This window comes from Marmota flaviventris, chromosome 3, assembly GCF_047511675.1.
Source record: "Marmota flaviventris isolate mMarFla1 chromosome 3, mMarFla1.hap1, whole genome shotgun sequence".
Lineage (NCBI taxonomy): Eukaryota > Metazoa > Chordata > Mammalia > Rodentia > Sciuridae > Marmota > Marmota flaviventris.
In genome coordinates this window covers 157,017,816-157,024,530 of record NC_092500.1, presented here as the reverse complement: position 1 = coordinate 157,024,530, position 6,715 = coordinate 157,017,816, and the positions used below count along the sequence as shown (strand labels likewise).

The window sequence follows — 6,715 nt, the reverse complement described above, 5'->3', positions numbered from 1 at the left end:
TTACTATGTTTAAAAATGTTAACGCCAGGCACTAGAGTTCTGTGTCATGTACCGTGTTTTCAAATGTGATTTAAAAATTGCTGTCTCATAGAGCTGGGGTGGTGGCTCCGTGGTAGAGCATTTGCCTAGCATATGTGAGGCCCTGGGTTCGATTCTCAGCAGCGCATATAAGTAAGTGAATGAAATAAGGGTTCATCAACATCTAAAAAAATATTTTTAAAAAATTTGCTGTCAAATAGGCAATGATGGGGGGCTTAGGAGCAAGGTCTGGGGTAGGGGCAGCAGGTGCCACGTCCAGCCATGAAGGTGGCAAGAAGAAGCCCCTGAAACAGCCCCAGGGAGATGGATGAGGAAGATAAGGCTTTCAAAGAGAAACAAAAAGAGGAGCAAAAGAAACTTGAGAAGCTAAAAGTGAAGGCTGGTGGGAAACTGGCCACAGGTGCAATTAAGAAATCTGACAAAAAGTAAGCTGCTTCTTGTGCCTGAAACGACGGTGACCATGGATTCCATTCCTATTTAAACATCTTTTGTCACCTATAGCTAGTCACAAGTGTTGTGTTGGAGTCTGTTGTAAATTTAAGAATAAACTTTTGTTTAAAAAAAAAAAAAAGGTGAAGTGGTGCAGACCTGTAATCCTCGTGACTCAGGAGGCTAAGGCAGGGGGATGGCAAGTTCAAGGCCAGCCTCAGCAATTTAGTGAGGCTCTAAGCAACTTAGCAAGATCCTCCCTCTACAAATCAATCAATAAATAAATAAGGCTGGGGATGCTGCTCAGTGGTTAAGCACCCCTGGGTTCAATCCCTGGTACCAAAAAAAGGATAGATGAGGTAGTGCTTACCTGTAATCCCAGTGACTTGGGAGGCTAAGGCAGGAGGATCACAAATTCAAGGCCAGCCTCAACAACTTAGTGAAGTCCTGAGCAACTTAGCCAGACCCTGTCTCAAAATTAAACAACAAAAAGGGCTGGGGATGTAGATTGGTGGTTAAGTGCCCCTGGCTTCAATCCCCAGTCCAAAAAAAAAAAAAAAAAAATACTATCAAACTATTTGCAAGTCAAATCCATTAAGTCATAGACATCTCCAGAAAACCCTTGGGTGTTTGTTTAGTAACTGTGATCTGTGATACGTGCTCATTCAATACATATTTATGACTACAAATTGCTATAATATTTCTGCTTTGAAGAATATGAAAATGTGCCAGGAGGTAAAGTGATATTGTTAAAAAAGGTATGAAACTACTTAAGCCAGTGTTTAGGAAGGATCTCCTGGAGAATTGAGCAAAGATTAAAGTCAAAGTTTCAGAATAAGGCCAGAATAAGTTTCCAGAGAAGCCACAGTTACAGGCAGAACCAATCCTAGCAGCATATAGATCCTAGTAAGGAGACTGGATTTTTATTTTGATTGCCACAGGAAGCCATTGGAGGGTTTTCTACTGAATCATGGTAGAATGCTCTGGCTACTGAACGGAAAACAGTCCCCGCAGAGCCAGAGTGGAAGCAAAGAGTCCAATTTGGAGGCTTTGCAGCAGCCTAGGCAAGCCATGATGTTGCTCTTCACAAATGAACTTTCCATCTGATCAGGCTCATACTGAAATTCTGTTTGAGCCTTACATGAATGGAATGCCTAACATGTGTTTGGTGTGACGATTTTCAATCATAAATTATATCACCATATCCCGAGGGCTTCAGGGTTCTGCTGACCCATCGTTCAGAACTTGGGAAGGATTTACTCTGATCTACCTATTCTGAAGGATCCCCTTTGAAAACACCATCAGATATTGGAAAATGTATGAAGGGCTAAACTCTGAGCCTGTGAAATGGAGAACTCACTAGTAAAAAAACGGTACTTAGTTTACACCTTTGTTTATGGCTGTATCCCCACACACAGGCTGACGTACAAATATTTGTTGAAGGTGGTAATAAGTCGGCCTATTAAAAGCTCAAAAAAATACCGGTTACACCTTAGTAGTACAGCATTCCAACCAGTTGGAAGTGGCCTTGGAGAGACACTTGGTGTTTGAAGACTGTTTCCATGGAGAGGTAGGAATGGACCCACAGCTACTCCAACCTCTGTGTGCCAGCATCCAAGACTTCTTGCTGATCACGACATCCTGAACTGCCTAAGGACAATTCCATCTCTTGCTAGTCACCATCCCTGCCCCCCAGCTCTCCTTCTCAAGGGAAACCCTGTAGACCAGCATCTTGCTCACGCACAGGACGTTCCCCCTGGACACCAGCCCCCCATCCTGCTTCCCAGCTGGCTCTTCTTCCCACTCTGCACCAAAACATGGGAGCCTTTTGTGGAAGCAATCAAGCCCTAAATCACTGTTTATATTTCTTGGAGTAAACTTAATGCTGAGAAAAGGTTCTGGAATGACTACCCGGGGGACTGAAGCCCATCTGGAAACATGAATAATGTGAAATTTATCCCTCCATGGATTCCCCCACAAGACCAATTACAATATCATCCTTTCCGAGAATTTCTGCCAATTTTTTATGGGGTCACCAGAAAGTTATATGTTAAGTGAAAACTGCACAGATTTATATAGGGGATAGTGAACTGGTGGGGTGAGGAATGTAGAAGTAAACTACAGGAAACAGTGATGCTCCACAGATGGAAATGTGTGTAAACTTGGCTCTTCACCTCAGGAAGTGGAATGGATTTATTCATTTATCGAATGACTACTGTGTGCCAGGCACTCTTCTAGGTACTGGGGTGAGGGCAATGAACACCCCTGACATGGCCCTCATGAAGCTGGCATTTTAATGGCATGGAAAGATGGGCCATAAGCATCGACACTAAAAATGGTGCCGAAAGCCTGAGCCATATGAAGGAATTGAGTTTCTTGCTTCTTGGTAGTTAAGATAGTTGTGCTGCCCTACTTCTTGAGAATTCGTGGTGGAATCATATCCATTGTTTGGAAACTCTCAGGATGAAAGAGACTTGGCATTTATGAGTTCCCTCATACTTCTCTCCTTGAGCTGCAAAGTTCAACGGCGAGGTATTTGGCAGAAGGCCTTTTGCTGAAGCAATCACCTGACATCATGAGTGGGGATTTGAGCCAGTCAGAGTCTAACTCAGATGGAGCAGTTTGATTAGGTGATGAGCACACATTATCATAAAATTGCAGAGGGGCTGTAATTCACCACATCATGGCTAGAAATTATCCTCCTCTGAGGAAAAGTGTCCATGAAGGGTCATCTTCTTTACTGACGGTAGTCCTTAAAATTTCGTTTCCAAGGGATCATTTGACTGAAAGATTCCAGCTTCTCTCCTAGAAATTCAGAATGGGAAGGTCTGGGAAAAGGTCCAGGAATTCACATTTTACCACTGTCCCCACTGATTCTGTTGCAGGTGGCGCCACATTTGGAGAACTGCCACACCACGAAGGGTAAGAGAGAAGATAGGGGGTACAGACCTCCAATTCCCCTCCTCCAGATGCAAGAGCATGTTGGCCAGGATCCCTTCCTTGGAAGGGAAGGAGAAAAGGAAGCTGATAGGAATGGCTGATTAGAGCTTATTCCTTTCTCTCATGCACTCAAGCAAATATAGTTTAGCCACCACAGTGGACAAGGTACAGTTACCCACTAGTGGGAGGATATTACAATGCATAAGCACCAGTTACTGGACCATAGGGAGCTTGTAACAGATAAGAGAATGGAATTCATTGAGGCTGAGTTTGACTGGTACTGCACGGTGCTGGGTGCTTTCTCAAACATCCTCTCATTTAGTCTTCTCACGTTTTGCTTCCTCAACTTCTTCACGTGTTTACCCAACTGTCTCTTTTGCAGTGAAACCTTGCCAGATGATCCTAAGTCAACACATCAACAGCTGAACTCCTGACCCTTCCACAACCAATTCCTCCCAGAGTCTTCCACATCTCAGTAAATAGTAATTCCATTCTAATAGTTGATCAAGCCAAAAATGGAATCAATTTTTTCTATTGCACCCCAAATCTCACCCATTATAAGTCCCAATGGTTCTACCTTTAAAATACGTTCAGAGTTCTGCCACTTCTCTCTTCCTCAATGGCTACCACTTTGGTCCAAGTCATCATTACCCTCTGTCTGAATTACTGCTATAGTCTCCCAACTGTTCTCCCAGTTTCTACCATAGCCTCTCTTCAGACTATTGCTGACACAGTACCCAGAGTGATTTTGTTAAAATACAAGTCTGAAAAGGTCATTCCTCTGCTCCAAACTGGCTTTCCATGTCACTCTGAATAAAAGCTAAAGTTCTCACAACAACCCACAGGGTTCTGTCCTGCCTTGCCACCGGGCACCTTTGAACTTGCTGTTCCTGGAATTCCCTTCCTCTACTTGTTTATGTGGCTTGCCTCTGTCCTTCCTCCATGTCATTAATCAACCCTTGCTTGCTCACTAGGCTTAGCTGGCCTCTTTGTCTAATATTTTGTTACATCTACTCATTTCCTGTACCTTCCTGTTTTATGCTAACATCTCCATATTTTTCTATTTTTGTTTTGTTTCTTGTCTCTCTCCCCTAACAGAATGTAAGCTTCATGAAGGCGAGGGTTTTTGTCTGTTTATCCCTACTGTATCTTTGGAACATAGAACAGTGTCTGGTCTGTGGCAGGTTTTCAATGCTGTTAGTTTGAATAAATAAATGAGTTCAAGATCAAATAAATGAATGGATAAAATAGTAACCCCATACATATACCTTCTATTTCCCCTATTTTCTCCACAGAATTTATCATCCACCAATATATTCTAGAATATATATTGGTTCTATTTACTGCCCAATTTTCCATATCAGAATGCAGGTGCTGTATGATCTCTGAGATTTCTGTCATATTCACAGGGTTATACTTATCATGCAGAAGAGTACCTGGCTTTTACACTTCATATTTATTGAATGAGTGAATGCTATTTTTGTAGATTTATATATGTGTTTTGTAGATATATATATATATATGTTTTATAGATTTATATATTTTGTTTCTATATATATAATATATATAATATATATAATATATATAATATATATAATATATATTTTGCAGCATTGGGTCTCATGAATGCTAGGCAAGCACTCTACCATTGAGCCACATCCTCAGCCCTAGATTAATATTTTTGTCATTAATATTTTGTAGATTAGGAGTTGACTTTTAGTATGATTAAATTTTACATGAACATTTACACAATTGACGTGTAGCAGGGCCAGGGTGAGAATTTGGATCTGTGGGACTTGAAGTCTGTGCTTTTTACACTTTTCTAATTGAGAAGGCCTTTGAACTAGGTACTAAAGGATGGATAAAAGGTGGGCAGGATAGTTTCCTCTGCTGCAGAGCTCTTTCCCACCTCTTCTCCCTCTTTCCTTTCTAGTCACAGTACTTCCCGCACATCCTGGCATGTCAATTTCCTATTTATTCTTTTGTTTTCTGCAGTAGGTTGAAAGGTCTGCGTAGGCAGGTGTCACTTGTATATTGTTCACTGTTGTATGATAGGCCCACCACATAATCTAGCTCATGATAGGTCCCCAGTGAAGACCTGGTTGGTTTAACGAAGGAGGGGAGGGAGGTTTCTTGCACAAGAAATAACAATCAGAGAATTTGAGGGGGCAACCGGAGTTATGTGCTTAGGGTGGAGGCTTCCATGGGGTAATAATGTGGAATACATCTAGTCAGGAAGGTATGTAAAAGACTGTGAAAAACACTGAAGATTGTGGATATAAAGATTATCTTTGGAAAGCTATTTGGGAACCACTGAGTTTAGTTTGCACAGAGGTACAAAGAGTTCTTTTTTCAGAAGTTTAATCTGATACTGATAATGGATTGAAAAGAAAAAGAGGAAGGCAGATTTTGCTGCAATAGCTAAACCACAAAGGTAAAAAAAATATCCCCACTTGAATGGTGTCAGTGGAACTGGAATGGAGTAAACAGGTATGATAAATATTTTAGGAAAGACCCAACAGGATTTGGTGAACAACAGGTTCTTGAAGACAAAGGAGAAGAGGGAACTGAGCTGGCCCCAAGGCTTTGAATCAGGGTGGCTGGAAGAATAATGGTGTATTTAATGGAAGGAGGGGAGGAAATTGGAAAGAGACAATAATTGGATGGAGAGAGAATGAGTTTGGCTCCAGGCATTTCAAGCTTGAAATATTCACACAACATTCAAGTAGAAATGAAGTGAATTAGAAATTCAGGACTAAAATTCAGAAGAGATGTCTGTGTAAACCCTGAAATAGTTTAGCCTCTGTAACAGTAGGTGAATTAATGCTTAGTTTTCCAAGGGTTTAGTTTTTGTAAATCTTAAAAATGTTTGAACATGGGGCTGGGAATATAGCTCAGTGGTAGAGTACTTGCTTAGCATACATGAGGCCCTGAATCCCCAACACCACAAATATCTATATAAATATATTTAAAGAGTTTTTTAACTTTCTGACAATATTTGCTAATCTTTTCTTATTTAATGAGACAAAACTCTGAGTAGATTAGGGTGTGCTTTTGCATACCTGTAACCTTTGGAGTCCCAGGGCTCTTGACATTTGGTTAGAATGGGTATTAATCTTGTGGACATTTAATCAACTGGTGGAGAGAGACACACAATGTAAGCTTGAGAAGATTTGTTCAAATACTGAAATAAACACTTTCTTGGCAATTTTTCTGGTTGGGCAGATCTCTGGGACTTTAGCTCTGTACACAAATTCAAAGTTCCATTGTCTGAAGACTCAAAGGAAGCTACTTTATACAGCTAGCA

The 6,715-nt window shown here is 41.1% G+C and overlaps 1 pseudogene; it reads left to right on the top strand.

The window, feature by feature from the left end:
* The first annotated feature begins 245 nt into the window (after positions 1 to 245).
* On the top strand, positions 246 to 468 carry LOC114085851 (translation machinery-associated protein 7-like; annotated as a pseudogene).
* Positions 469 to 6,715: the final 6,247 nt, after the last annotated feature.